We start from the raw sequence: 15,848 nt of genomic DNA on the forward strand, positions 1-15,848 counted from the left end.
TTATTGGTAAGGTGTCTTTATAATAGCATCTATAAAATATTTCTCCCTATTAGATGTTTAAAGTGGTATATATCTTTAATCACTGCCTTAAAATACCATGGTTTTACAGACATTTATTGTTTAATGTACTGTTAGCATCGGTTTTCATTTTCATTCGTATGTGCTCATGGATACGCACATCTGTATAATTATTGACATCTATATATTTAACACTTTCTCTGTGGGTTTAAATTTATTTGATTTATTCCATTTTCTTTACGTCTTTTCTTTAATATATCCTCCATTTCCTACTTACGTAACTATTATAATTTTACTCGTTATATTTATGTATATGTTTGGATCTGTTCGATGATTACCAAATCGTTTTCTTCATGCTTACACTCTGTTATTCTTGACATTATAGAATATAAGTAGATGGGCATTCTTAATGGAATTGACAAAAAAAAAAAAAGTTATTTCGCCTAAGAAACGACTACTTACCAGAAATGTATGATCCATGTACATCATTGAAATAATATTAGTAATATAAACTTAATATAAAATCGTTCTATTTTACGTAAACTTTCTTAAGTTAAGCTAATATTTAAAAAAAAAGATGTATTCAATATATAACATTCAATGTTTTACGGTGTTTTATTCGGAGGATTGTTCAGGTCTTCAGGGCTATTATTAAAAATGAGACAGTTAGTCGTAATAATTCAAACAATAGAAATTATTTATTCTCATCTAAATATAAGGATTGTATTTGTTAGATTGAACGCTCATTAACTTCACGATTGCCTTAATACTCGCCGATTTTTAGTAGGTTTAACTGTTTCTTTTTTATATTGCAATTCAGTTAAATGAGTTAGCCTGTTGCTTACTAAGCGTAATGGAGAACGGTATATACATAAACAAAAAACGGAGCATTAAAAATATGGCGATCAAATGTTATTATTAACACATATCAGGATTTTATTTACGATGCCGATCCTATAGTTCTCGGGTAGAATTGTTGATTAATAACTAGGTGACTGTAAGTTCGATTCCTGGCAGTAAAGGAGTTCTAGCCTGCCACAGTGAAAAGCTCTGACAAAGAGAGACCATCAACATGTATATATATATATATATATATATATATATATATATATATATATATATATATATATATTTAAACATTTTTTGAGAGGTACAGAAATTAATAGTGGGTAAATACATACCAATCTACGGGATGATTTATAAAATAAAAAATGAAAATAAATGTTAGCTAACCAGGTTCTTTTCCTCACTCAACAGAGCTAAATCGAGAAAAATACGATTAAAACAAATTATGCATATTGCGGGGGAAAATAAGCGAAAAATAAACGTGAGAAAAATTACATAGACACTAAATGAAGTCCTAAAAGATTTTATGTTTGCTATATATATATATATATATATATATATATATATATATATATATATATATATATATATATATATATACTTGTTGGACGTCTGGCGTTACCCTATCGAACTATACGCTTAAACATGTTATGTTTAATGCAGAATACGTATGTATTATTATAGAATCCATCATCTATTCAGTATTATATATTACGAGGAATAATTAGCCATGTAGACTAATTCGCCAAAAATGAAGAAAGAAAGAAAACAGAAAAAATAATAAGGATAATATTGTTCATCCAATCCTTTCTGTTTTGGTTTACAATACTTAGTCCGCTGATATTTGAGCTTGACGATGAATGCCCTTAGAAAAGTCTGACTAATGTTTATTTTTTAAATATTCAAACGAAGAGATGTTTTGCAGCGATTTTGAATGATACCGTATATTTGATCGTAAATTGAACTCATTAATAAGAACAAAATTTAAATAAAATCGTCAGTAAACCCAAGCTTTTACCGGGAGATAATTTGTATGCTCTGTCATTCAGCTATACCTCTAAATGATAATAACCCCACTTATTTTTAAGAAGAAATGATTTACTGAGATATTATTATTTCCCTTGCCGGTGTAATATAAATATTTTTCTGTAAAAGGTTTCTCCTTTTCTCGATAAAAAGAGAAAGCCTCTTTTAGGGTAGGACATTTCAATTCTTTATACTTATTGGGTGAATTTCTGTGCAATACGTATCAGAACAATGTCAGACATATAAAGTTGCGTTGTGGGAAATTTGCAAACCAGAAGCACAGCCGTTTCGGAATCTATGAGGAAGGAACTCACACACTCATAAAATGATTTGTATATAATAATGGAGATCTCTCTCCATATGTGTGTGTGTGGGGGTGTCAAGATGTAACATATACACCGTTCGCAGTGTCACGCAATAACATTAAGCGCGGCCGAGTGAGACTGAAAATCATCTTCTTTTATATGTAGATTTATTACTGATTATAAAAAAAGATTACGATTAGAGTTGCTCTTAATATTCTGATAAGTATTTATCAGCAATCGCATTTCAGTCGTCAGTATCTATCATTAATATAATAAACAGTGTTTAGCAGATGCGCCACATATATAGATTTGTTATAAATGTGGTGATGCGAAAACTATGTGCTCTGACGATATTTTGTGAGGGAGGCAGAAGCATGTCTACGTTAGAAACATATTCCTTGGCTTACTTTTCATTTCGCCGCAACTGCTTGAGTTTAGAATTTCCTTCCGGATTCCTACTTCCCCAACAGCACTGATATGAATAAGTGTCAGTGTAATGTGAACATTAATCTTGCTGGCCAACTCTCTACAGAGTATCCATGTAGCTCATGTCCCTGATATTAGCCTTCACCATACGTCTTTGGAGTGAAAATCTAATAACGAAAACAGAAAACACAGTAATGTTCAGCTCATCAACTTTCAGAGATTATTGATGCCAACGACTATAAAAAGTAGGGGAAAAGTATTGTTGAATTATCGAACAAATTAGAATGTACTAAAATATATATTTGAAGTTACAAATACATAATATATACACACTCACACGGACACGCATATACGTTTAATGGATGAAGTAAAATCATGTAGGTGGCATCTCTCATTTATCTCATATATATATATATATATATATATATATATATATATATATATATATATATATATAGACAGGTCTGATTGAACAGAACAGAGGTATTCGTTTTTCCTTTCTCCCTGGATATTCTTTCGGTTTGCCTAGCGTTCTTTTTAATTTCGGAAGGGAGAAAATATAGAATGGCTCCCAAAAGTGGTTGTCTGCCGTATTTTTTCTCACGCGCTTTCTATGGGTGCATACTACTTCTGACGATAATCGGATGCATCCATAGAAAGCGCTTGAGAAAAATATGACCGAGCAACAACTTTTGGGTGACATACTATATAATATGCTCGCCAAAATAAAAAAAAGACCGCTCGGTAAATCGAAACGATATCCAGTTAGATTGGAAAAAGGAATAAGTGTCGTGTTCAATAAGACATGTCTAACGAATAACTTGCAGCTACTATATATATATATACTTTTTCGCTGTTTCACAGCTCATCAGTGCGGCTAGACAGGCAACTACCCCTATATATATATATATATATATATATATATATATATATATATATATATATATATATATATATATATATATATATATATATTAGCAGTTAAACCGAATGTTGCCCAGAATTGAACGATGAGCAGCGAATGTTTCACGGGCCATAAATTTTATTGTCATCCAAATCGGTGCAAACGCCCATTTTTAATCAAATCTGTTGATAGCCTTGTATAGTTGCGGAGTCATCACGATGAACCGAAAGGTAGATTTACTTGTCTCCCCGAAGTACATTAGTTCACAATACATTGTAGACTATATTGCACTATATAAAACCAATTTTACGATTATAAAATCAGTGTTATATATCATGACGTGAATTTTAGTTTAACAGGCAAAAGTTAAATATTGCTTCCACTGTGTTCTAAACAGAATCATTCATTTCGATCCCACCATTATTATAGCTAAGGATCTACTGTTTCTTTGATATCCCTGATTTTAATTCTGGTTCGGTGATAATGGGTTGAAGTTTAGTTTAAAATAAAAAAAAGTAAACAAATCATGGCGCTATTTTCCTTAAAACCGTTATGCTAGGCTGTGAAACATGTTAACGTTAGGCAAAACAGCATGTTTTTTCACTGGATTACCTCGATGATCAATATTTATCGATAATATTCTGATACAATACCTATCTAGAAAACTGCCGGGTACATGAAGTCTGTTCGGGTGAACTTATATAAAAATCGGCCTAGCGGTTGTAGAGTTTATAATAAACGAATCACATACCTATATAGACACATATACACGCAGAAAAATATCATTTAATTCGACATATATTTATATGTAAATTATGCATCTCAAAATTTTATTTAAGAATGAAATCGTATCAAATTTGAAAAGTATTTTATGCATGCGTAATTAAACACATTCTAACAAATAATTTCCTTAATAAAAAATCTATGCTAATCACGTTTTAACTCTAGACCATTTATTTGCGACTTTTTAGTAAAAATACATTTTAGCAAACTTTAAAATATATTCAAAACATCAGACGTTTCATAACATTATATATATTTATATACATATATATTTATGAATATATATATATATATACACACACGCACATACACACATACATAGATGTATCTTTATGGGTAAAAGTATTAAAGAAAGTACTTAAAAGTAAACGGTTTGGTAAATTTTTGCGTTGGTTTTCGCAAAAGAATAATATTTATAGTAACACACACCGAGAAAACGCGATAGCTTAGATAATATATATAGTAATCTGAATACATTAAATAAAAATCACTGTAGATTGGGAGGACATACATATATACATGTCTACACACACTATATATATATATATATATATATATATATATATATATATATATATATATATATGTGTGTGTGTGTGTGAGAGAGATATATTTTGTAATACATAAATCAAGAGGGTGAATATGATGAAAGCAAAATTAATGTTGCCTGCATTTCCAAGATATTCGATAATTTTCTAAAGACTTCGCAGTTGATTTGACGCCATCAAAGGTGACAAATCAAATCGCTTCTTTTTACCGCTATAACCCAAATCCCCAACAATAAAAGGATATAAAAAAACACAAAGCTAAAATTAGAGGAATTATCGATTTAACGTTTGCCTCAATGTACACTTTTTATGAGCGATGTTTACACGGCCAATGGGTCGTACATTGCTATACACGCTCAAATCTGCTGATATCTGAAATAGATGCAGCAATGCATAATCGTTAATTTTTTATCGCCTTAAACCTAATGATACGAAATACGGAAAACATGTCTTTTTACATATTGAAAAGAGTCTGCCCAAATAGTTATACTGTAAAAGAAGTGTGACTATTTCAAATCGAGCAAGATACAAAATATATATTCTAATTTGGACTTAACTAGCACTTTTTTTTATTAAAATATCATCTTAGCAGTAAAGCGTATGCATCCGATTGGATACTTGTTGTTTTAGGTTCAAATCATGTTCCTATGCATATAAACCGTAGTGACGGCAAATTTCGTATCCGTTGATAAACATTTCATCTATATATGAAAGGTTTTATATCAGATGTTTGCGAAGGGAAAATTTCCTAAGAGGTGTAACCAGTTCGACCCCAATTAAACTCTCTTTTATGTACTAAAACATGCTTAGGCGAGCGTATTCTGCTTAATAATCTATTGAATATTGACATGATTGAAATCCTACGGAGAAATCATTGTTATCGCATGCACGTCTGGAGTATAATTGTATTTTAACATTAAAACTAAGCAACTTCTGAAAATTAAGTATTAAGATTGTATATTTGTGAATGTCATTGTAAATAAGAAGAAAATGTATATAAATCTGCGCATAATCGAGACAGTTTAAATCGTAAATTCATGTAAATATTACAGTTCTACACAATTAGAACAAAATTTCAGAAGTCTTAATACTGTAGTCCACATAAAAACAATGATATTCACGTATTTTTCGTATTTCTAAGATAAGTATATAACAATATTTAGAAGACAATTTATTAAATGAAATAGGATTTGAAGAATACGATCCCAGTTGCTTATGTTAGACACGTGGGCGTTTAAAAGAAAGGACATTTTTAATTTCGATTTATTTAATAAAAATAAGATGGCCGCAACTTTATTTACGAAAACGATTAAACTTGTTTTTTTTTAAGAATTAAAAGCATAGAGGCAATTTCGACTGCATAAGTTGGAAGCTAACATTGTAATTTATTAGAATTGAAAAAAAGCGGTAGAACCCATCGTTTATTATCTTAAATTTACCTTTATTGATTACAAAATTTTGTTCTGATATGTAGAAAATGGCTGTTTTTAAAACCATGAATTATGTTTCCACTTCCGATTATAAAAGAGATGAGTATTGGCTGAAGAGAGTTTTATATGGGTATCTGAAACGACCCGTTTTTATGAGGTTTGAAACCGACGGTATCGATGCCTTCTCTCTTCCAAGTTTTCTGTAAAGAAAACAAAAATTACACGCTCTTATTTTCGGATTCTCCTTATAATAGAACACTTTGCTGGATTTATTTTTCGGAAAATATAACTAATTATATATATATATATATATATATATATATATATATATATATATATATATATATATATATATATAAAGAGAGAAAGAGAGAGAGAGGCATATCGACCGGTGTAACTTCCAATGGGTTACAAGTTAGTATAATCCGATTCGCGAACACTTATTCTAACTCGAGAATATTTATGTCGAGCTTTTATTTCCGCACTAACTTTTGAGCAGACGCTATATTTTCAAACTACAACAATAATACAGTTACAAATAAGCCTTATCTTACTAGGGAAAGGCCTCTATCATTAGTAATTAAATAAAGAAGCGAACTCAATTTAGAATTTCCTGATATTAATGTGACAGGGGAGAGGGAGCTGCAGGCGATAGACGTAAACGTTCGCCTGTTTGGACTTGCAAATTATACGTCAAAGAAAAAGTTCCAGGTCATCGGGGGCGATTCTACAACCAGGTAAAAGATATTCAAAATGTGGGACGTAAAATTCCCGGGAAAAGGTCAGCGGGACTGAACGGCCTTTCAAACAGTGCATGGAGGAATGTACCAACGTCATCAGTTCAATGAATTAGAACAGCCATATAACAGCATATAAGTGAAGCAGTGCAACGTGTGGGTAACGTGGGCGCATTACCTCTCTGTACTTCTACACACACCGCGCAAGCCGTCCGTCAACTTTGTCCTTAGAAAATAAGTATTCTTCAAATCGCTTATTCCTGTTACAGATTATTTAAACATAGAAGATACTTTGATTTGTGTTTATGTCTGTTCAGAGGGTAGGCCTAACTGCACTGATTCAAACCAACTCAGGATAGTTTCATGAATAACCTAACATTTAGTGAAAAATTACTTAGTTTGATTTAATCGATTTTTTTTAATCCAGGAGAGTGGAGTTTGGTCATTTTATTATTTATTTATGTATGCAAAGATAATATTTTAATATGTATGTATTAGTGATTCTAATTTCTACCAAAAAGTAATTATTATTTAACTTTTTAAATGTTTGCCCTGCGTGGATGGACCTGAAAAATCGGTTATTAAATCGGCAGAAAATATTGTGAGGGACACACCTTAGATTAAAAGAGTTGTAGTAATAATTAAAATAATAGGAATTATCAATTCTTCTCTAAATATTCCGAACCGGATTACGTATTGATTTTTTAACTTCAGGTATATACAGCTTCCACAACATTAACTTGCGTTCTTTTGTGTGCGTAATTATCAATTGAACTATGATAATAAAGAAGAAACTGTACCCATATTTTTTAGTAGTGTACAGTGATAGAATTCAAAGCAATGGTTGACTAGAGCCTACAAAGCTTAAATATTCCAATATTTTCTGCGTAATAATACCTTATAATTTTTTACGTTGTTATCACTAGAGGTCTAGGTTTTTATGAAGACAATAATAATTTGCTGTTCAATAAAATAAATGTGCTAAACGAACTATTTAAATTACTTTCCTTGTCTTCGTGTTCAATGGTGATCCGTGAGCATATTTTCGAAATCGTCATATATATATATATATATATATATATATATATATATATATATATATATATATATGTATATATATACATATATATAGATAGATTGATATATATACCTTTATTTATATATATATTTATATATCTATATATATATATATTTATTTATTATATACATATATATTTATAATATATATATACAAATATATATATATATATATATATACATATGTATATCAAATTACTATCAATCTCTACCTACATATTGACCACTTTTGAAGTAAATACTTAAAGTTTACGCATAAATTTATACTTTCGTATATTACTTTTTTGTGAGCAAATGAAGTAGTAAATACACACACACACACACACATATATATATGTATATATAAATATAAATGTTCTTCTTCAAAGGTGATAAATGAGCATTCACTTTTTAATTTGATATAAACTTACCCTAATCCGAATTGTATCGATATTATTTGGTTTTAAATATCGACATATAAGCGTTTTTTAGTTCAGAATCGATATCTGAGAATGAATGTTTTAAATTCGATATATAAGCATTCTTACCGAAAATCGATAGATACACATTTTTAATAGTTAGATTAGTTTTCTTAATTGAAATCGTTACATATTAAATTGTTAAGTGTAGTGAGGATGATTGCTTTTCAAATTGGATAAGTAAGCACTTGATAAGCATTTAAGTTTTTATGTATAGATGAGCAAATATATTTCCAATTGATAAAAAATCCTATGCGTTAAAATCAGATAAACATTCATGTTGAAAATAAAATGAATAATATGCATGTATAAAACGGGAAAAATAAACAGAAAAATAAAACAAAAAAAAATGACACACAAAACTGACAAACAAAACAGAAAAAAACAAAAACAAAAAAAAAACAGAAAAACAAAACAGCAAAACAAAACAGAAACATAGTTAATCAATCTTTTTAAATAAAAATAGGAGAGGACTTCTTGTTAGGAAAATTGAAAACCATTCATGTTCAGTGTTCAAAGTTAGAAAATGTATGTTTCAAAGCAATAAAATAAAGAGAATGCAGTTGTTTATTTTAAAACCATGTTTTCTTTAATTTTCTACTCATAAAACTACGGCTCATTAATGGACACTGACGAAAGTAATTATACGCATGCGTAGTTTATGTGGAATCCGATGGGAAAATAATGTCTACAGCAAATAACTAGATTTTGAGTTAGCTGCAGAAAAAAATCGATAAAATGTATCCAAAATCAAACACAATGCACGGATAACCCAACATATAATACGTTTTTATTACGTTTTGTTTTCGGCATAATTTTTATTAAGATATACTTCCCCTTTTTCATTGATTTTTCTGTTAAATAGGCATATGCATGTCATATTGTTTCTAAGCTTTCATATAAAACTGGATCTACGTGAATATGTTGCAGAACTCAATGAACAATAATACTTCATGTTCGAGCACACACACACACACACACACACACACACACACACACACACACATATATATATATATAAATGGGTATATGTATGTATGTATGTGTGTGTCAACGTTATTATGTCGTATATGTATACATGTACCTACAAATATATGGGTGTGTATATATAGACACATACCTACATATATATGTTTGTGTGTATATGCACATAGACGACATAATAACGCTGACACAGCGGTTCTCATCAGCTCATTTTAATTAAACAACTCCTTTTGTAATTTTCACCTCTATTTTTCTCGTTATGTACTTAATATTTGTTAATGGAACCTGTATGAAATATGTTCCTTATTTAATTTTTTTAAAAAAGTTATTTTAAATTGTTTGTTTAAAACATTAAGATTTTCTCACTATTCAGACCGGTATTACAAAGAGGGGTTGCAAAAATGAGGTGTGGTGTGAGGAAGAATACAAACTTAAAGAGCATATTCTGACATGTAATAATACAAAGAGGGGTTGCAAACATTAGTTGTTGTGTGACGAGAAATACAAACTAAAACAGAGAGAATATTTATACCTGTAATAATACAAAAATGGGGTTGCATAACTGAGTGGTGGTGTGAGGAGAAATACAAGATTAAATAGAGAGAAGGAGAGGTTTTAAATATAATCTTAAAAAGATAAGATAGATGTTAGAAAAGCATTTCATCCAAGGCATGAAAATTGTTAAACAAAAGGTTTTTACTAATGGCTTTCAAAATATTCAAGATATTTGAAGATTAATAAATTTCAAATTGAATCTTGTACCTGTATTTTTAAAGCCCGTAGTAAAAACATCTTATTTGGCAATTTTCATGACGTGGATAAAATGTTTTGTTAACTTGTACATCAATGAATCTATTCTGTCATAAACTCTTCCGAAGAAATAGCAACTATCGATCCATTAAAAGAAAAGGGAATTCATTTAGGCATGATTACAATACCTGAAAATTCGAAGAGTAGGTGCAATTTCCTTATATTTTGAATTTTATTGCGCCATTTTGTAATTTTAAAGGCATATGTATATTCATATATATATATATATTCATACATGTAAATATATATATATATATATATATATATATATATATATATATATATATATATATATATATATATATACGTCTGAGTGTGTTCTCCACAATCCGCTGCCACTAGGTGTATATTACTTTGTAAATGTCAATTAAAATAATGTTATCAATATTGAAAACAATAATAAAAACAAGTAAAATATTGATTCGAATGCTTTCAAATAAACTATTTATAGGTAAACCTCAAGCGTTCTCTGAGACGAAAATGGCATGTCTTCATGCTGTGATGGTATTATCTCAGAAGTTTAGAAAACGTTGCCTGCGGAACTTCACATAAAATATGCTTACCTCTGGCGGATCTTCGTGCTGCAAGCAACGCAATGTAAATAAAATCATTGTGAAAAAAAAAAAAAACGATTTATGAATACATGGAACAAAAGCGACTCATTCGAAAGATATTAGCATGTTATGTTTCACCGGAGATGCAGTCAACAATATATATCTAATGTTAGAACAATGACAATGAAATGTGCACCTATTATGTTTATCACACATTATGACACATGTGCAAATGATACCATTATTGAAAGACACTAAACATTTATATAAATTTTATACACGAAACAATCACAAACAATATTTATATTGAATTTATTCTACCAGTGTTTGTATTCTGCCTATCATAAATTGTATTTTTATAACACATTCATGATGCTTTGAAAAATTGATATAGACAGTGTCTGTTTTATTGTCAATTACTATGACACAAACAGAGTAGTTAGCAAAGATTTTGTAAGTGTAATAACAATCTTAGTAAATTAAAATATTTTTATGTAATATACATTAAAATACTTCTCTTATTGTCCGTACAAACTTATAATCCAAAACACTATATAAAATCTGGAACATTTAAACAATTACTCGTTTTATCAACTAAGAAAGTACCGACTGATTAAACAGTGGTACGAAAAAAGCTGTCCTTAAAAACATCGCTGCGATAAAGAACCCCTTCTCAATTGCCAACATAATTGAGGTGGTCTTCCTGTGTATAGATAACACATTTAACGTTTGGAACCGACATACATGTACAAGGAAGTTTAGCAACGGGTTGACCATTGTTCCCATTGTTAGCAAACACATACATAGAGCATTTTGGCTCAACGCCACTGAAACCAAATATATGGCTAAAATATATGGATGGTACATTCATACTCTGGCCACCCCCAGATGGACCTTCCGAACTTAATAGACCATGTGAACTTCATTTTCCGTCTATACACTTCATATTGAAACAGAACACAACAAACAACTTGTATTCCTGGATGTATTAATAACACATACGGATTAGAATGTTGTATCTTCTACATATGGAAAACAAAGCTTCACGGGAGAGTTCCTGAATTTGATGTCACAACATCCATAGTACGTATAAAAAAATACGAATCGGCCGATGCTTACAACGCCGTGCCAGAAAAATATGCAGCGACTACAACACGTTTCGGTTGATGGTTTTTACCTAAGTATAACCCCCACACACAAAAATGAATACACTGAGAACTTTTACATGTGCTCATGGAAACCTAGAGCAAGCACCAAAGGACAATACCCGAAACTTGCCACAGTGTGCACACTATACATAAATGGTCCGTCCGAAAATATTAAATACTATCCATTGGCATGAGAGCAAGAGTGATTCGATTTTAAAACACCTAGTGTGAACAAAACCCCCGAGCGAAACTAATATGACAAAAAACTGTGTATATGATATTCCATGCAAATGCGGAAAACTATACAAAAATTAATCGGTCGCCCACTAAACGTGATTACGAGGAGACATGACTTACTGATCGGATATGGAAATAACAATGACCACACTTACATTTTCGGACAGGGGTCCAAGGTGGAAAGTCAGGTCATTCAGAGAGGCAGCATATATGAAAAAAAATTCTGAGCAGGCTATGCGTAGATTTTAATAGCATTTGGGTGCCTGTAATCATAGAAAACATACTGTATACCCTTCTTTTTGTAAACCAATTTTTTTCACAAATTCGAAAATAAAACTAAGAAATAGATAGAAACTCACAGAATATGAACATATCCTCACGCGTTGTTACTTTTCTTTTTTTTTTCTTTTCCAACATGCCTAAAAACGCCCGAAAAATAATCTTACAAAACTTGTAGACAATTAACGCTCAAAATTAGAAAAAAGACTCCGATTAATAAAGTGATATAAACAATAATCTCTCATCTAAAAACGCTGTAATTTCAATTTTAGTTATCAAGTGGAGAAAAATACAAATCCGGACAATTCGCCGCTTCATGGCACAGCTCAACGAAGTGTCCGGCAGTGGCTATGGTCTTTGGAGAACTTTTCCCAAGTAAGGGCCAAATCATGCCAGTTCATATCTGAAAGGTCGGCTTTAAAATCAACACAAATGTGCACACGAATGTGCTGACAAGTGTAGTAATCCCTTGGTGTGATCCGGTTGTCGCGTACAGATCCAGAGTGTGGCGCCAGCCCAAAGGTTCAGAAAAACCCAGGCTTGGCGCTAGGAAAGTGCTACAACTTTGTGGCCTTCTCTCATTGCCCTTAATCTTTCCCTGTCCTGAATCCGCTGAATAACTTCGTTTTGTAATACGTTGAAAACATCAGAAAAAAGAGGTACCACGACACCAAAACCAGCCTGATCGTCACCATCTGCCGGGAATTGAAAAGGTCCTGCCGGGACTTATAGAAGATACATTCTTCACGTCCCGAAGCCGCATAAAGACGGTGAGTCAAGCTTTAGTCGGCTTCATGAATAGAGAGCTCTACTACAAAATAAAGTTACCTGAATTTATTTTATTTTTTAAATAAATATTCCAAAACAAATCTGTACTGTTTTCTATACAACGACTAATTTATCGTTCCACCATTTATGTATATATATATATATATATATATATATATATATATATATATATATATATATATATATATATATATATATGTGTACTAGAAAAAGGTACCATTCGTTGACTGGGTTCAATAACAGCCTACAGAAAATGGACTCTGATTTATGAAAGTATGATAGGTTATGAAAGGGAAGGGTTGTAAAGAGATAGTTTCGAATTTGGGGGTATCAACACCAGAGAAAAAGATGATGAAAGAAAAGATAAAATAGATAACCCCCATAATATATTATGCCGTACCTGTTCACACTGAAACACTTATAACAATATTCTGTGGACCTATATTAAAAAACCTTGTTAAACTATGTGACATATTTCCCTTCTATGGAGGTCAGGTGCAAACGAACACCCCATAATTTTATTATACCATATTTCTTCAAACTGAAACATACTTATCAAAATATAATCATGCAGATAGATATGAAAAGTCTTCATTAAAGTGTGTGCCTATTTCTATTCTCTGGAGGCTATGCGTGAACGCAGACACCACAATTTTATTATACCATCCCTATTTAAGTTAAAACATACTAACCAAAATATTATTATGTACATCTATATCAAAACACTTGTAAACGTTATTTTTTATATATAATCAGATTTTTTTTAAATAGGTCAACCGTATGGAAGCCTATTCGTGATCATACACACACACACACATTCAACCTATATGCTATATATATATATATATATATATATATATATATATATATATATATATATATATATATATATATATATATTCAATCTTGGTTGGCAGCAAGATCCCATAACGTCTCCATAGACGCCCGTCCAACTTTCCGAAGGCATCACTTGCCCTGCACATCCGTAACGATACCTCATCATCCAGGGTACCAGACATACTCAGTGTGCTACTCAAGTATACAAACATAGAGACAACCGCTATCCTTGACCCACAGATATAAACTGATGGATCATAGTATGACATGCCCGGAGCAGGCTGATACATTAAGACAGAGTTTTCAGATTGATGGTCAGGCCCAATGCGCTGCAGGCAACCGCAAAAGCGTCCACAAGATGCTGCATATCAATCAGCGTATGAGCCACCAGATCACAACCATCCGCATAGAGTAATTTATGAGTCGTGTTTGTGGGTACCTTTGTACTTGCATGAAGCGCCTAATGTTGAACAACCCCTTAATAGTTCGGTAACGAGTATAGACACGATCAGAGCACCCCCAAACGCCATCTGAAAGACCATAGTGAAATACAACGCAAAGAGTGTGGGTGCTGGAATGTCTCCCTGCTTAACATCATTTTCTACTAGGATCAGCCAGCTTTCCCCCAACATTGATCACAGCCTTCATATCGATCGTGGAAGAACTTTAAGATGGTTATAAACTTGTCAGGACAGCCAGGCTTTTTCAAAATCTCCCACAAAGCATCCCTAATGACTGTATCAAAGTCCTTAGTTTAATCGATGATCACCTGCTACAGTCCCTTTTGCTATGCTATACATTCCTCCTGCAGTTGCCTTGCTGTAAAAATCATATCCACTGTCCCTCGACATCTTCTGAAACCACACTGTTACTCAGGCAAAGCATTATCAGCACAATACTCCAGCATTCTGTCTAGCATGATCCTACAGAGCAAATTACCGACTACTGACGGCAAAGACATGCCTCGATAGTTTCCACATTCATCACTGCTACCCTCCTCCTTGTATAGAACTACCATCAATGCATCCCACCAATCCTACGGAATACATTCATCCCGCCAAACAATCTGCAAAAATTTCGCTAAGCGTAGCATCATCTTGGGTCCAGACCATTAAAAGATCTCCGCATGCAAACGATTCGGGTCAGGAGACTTTCCACTGTTAAGCTTATGGACATCTGTTTCAACCTCCTGGAGAGAAGGAACCTCTGCCAAGATATCCTTGACCGGATTGCTAGGAATCGACATACAAACTCCTGATCAACGTAATAAGGTCTGTCCAGGAGGTCATCGAAATGCTCTCTCCATCTATGAAGAATGTCGGTAGGGTCTCGAAGAAGATACCCACCATCTTTCGAGCGCAGAGGAATTATAGGTGATTTGGATGATCCGTAAACCGCGCACAGTAGGCTATATAATACCTTGGTGTTGTTCGAATCCGAGGCGAGCTGTATTTCCTCAGCTTTCTGCCTCCACCATTCATCCTGCATGTTACGCAACCTCCTCTGCACCTCATGCTTGATTGCCTTAAACTTGCCCCTAAATCGATCTTGCTCGCCATCTGTCAAACCACCCCGAGATAAGCGTGCAATGGCCTGGCTTTTGAATCAAGCAGAGCCTGAATTTCAGTATCATTCTCATTGAACCAATCCTG

This window comes from Euprymna scolopes, chromosome 27, assembly GCF_053919585.1.
Source record: "Euprymna scolopes isolate OS-2025 chromosome 27, ASM5391958v1, whole genome shotgun sequence".
NCBI classification, from domain to species: domain Eukaryota; kingdom Metazoa; phylum Mollusca; class Cephalopoda; order Sepiida; family Sepiolidae; genus Euprymna; species Euprymna scolopes.